Source organism: Asparagus officinalis, chromosome 1 (genome assembly GCF_001876935.1).
Source record: "Asparagus officinalis chromosome 1, Aspof.V1, whole genome shotgun sequence".
Lineage (NCBI taxonomy): Eukaryota > Viridiplantae > Streptophyta > Magnoliopsida > Asparagales > Asparagaceae > Asparagus > Asparagus officinalis.
The window spans coordinates 123,920,801-123,922,258 of record NC_033794.1 but is presented as its reverse complement, the minus strand read 5'-3'; positions in this window follow the sequence as shown (position 1 = coordinate 123,922,258).

Sequence of the window (1,458 nt, the reverse complement as noted above, 5' to 3'; positions counted from 1 at the left end):
TGTGTGTGTGTGTGTGTAATAATAAAATATAATTATTAATTTATTTTGGAAATATAAGAAGTTGACTATTGTAAGGATTCTAAATTATCTTTAATTGATCATTTATTGCTATAATTATATATAATTATCTTTATCTTTGGAAAAGAACACTAATAAAGTTTAATGGTAACTTTTTATATTTTATTTCTATAGTTAATTAGATTGTAACTGTAAAAAAAAGAGAAAAACACATATTAAATACTCATTCTTATTTATGCATAGTTTATGCGTTTTTTCTCTTGCTAACTTTCTTTATTTTCTTCTCATTCACTCATCTTTCATATTTGTTTAATCTTTGATACTCAACATACATAATTGCAATTCTAATCCAGAAGGCCCCAAAATAAAAGGTAAACTTGTTGGTTTTTATTTATTTTAATTAATTTACATTCACACACACACATATATATAGCTCACGGATATGTTCTGTATTTTATGTTTTTATTTTTTTTATATATTTTTATTAATAAAATCTTATTTATGTTCAACAATGTCTCAAGAGATTAAATAATTTGACAATTTTATCAATTGAATATTAAAGCTTGAATATAAATTTTAATTAGTAACTTTGCATCTCAAAAAGTCAGAAAATCAAATTTTATATAAAATTAATTTTTTAAAACTAATATTTAATTTTTTTTAAATGTTAAGGCCCTAAATATTTTTCTCTGCCTAGAGCCTAAAAAATGTTTGAGACGGCCCTCATTGTTATTTAAGATTAATAGTGGACTGACCAAAATTGTCGTGTTTATCTGGATTCGTTTTTTATCCCCAAATGAATAGAGAGCTTCTCGCTACAATATTTACATTTAATAACTATGCTTTTAACAGGCATAAATAATTGCGGAAAATGATAGGGGCACACCCCCAACCACACCTCCAACTACACCCCCTCTCTCATTTGCTACAGTATACCAGGTCCTACATGAGATTTTAAAAATTTAAAATCTCATGTGGGACCCGGTGCACTGTAGCAAATGAGAGAGAGGGTGTGGTTGGAGGTGTGATTAAAGATGTGCCCCTAGTGCCAGGATTTGGATCATCTCCACTACAAAAAAGTAGTGAAGAGACCACTACTTTTAATCTCAAGTATTGATTATTTAGTAGGCGGTTATGATACAATCTAAATCTAACACTTACCATACCCTCGTGTATTGCACTCATTCCTAATTTGTACTAAAAGAAAAAATCATAACCATCAACTAGATAATCAATGGCTGTGATTATGTAGTGGTCTCTCTACTATTTTTTTTTATAGTGGAGAGGATCCGAATCCCCTAGCGCCACCCAATAATTGCCATAAATAATCATGACTTGTTAAGACCTACCACGTTATGCCCGTAACCATCGTACTCCAATAAAAACGGGCACCGTGAAGTAGTAAAGTGATATTCCGCCCGCAATTTTTCAGAAACCGCT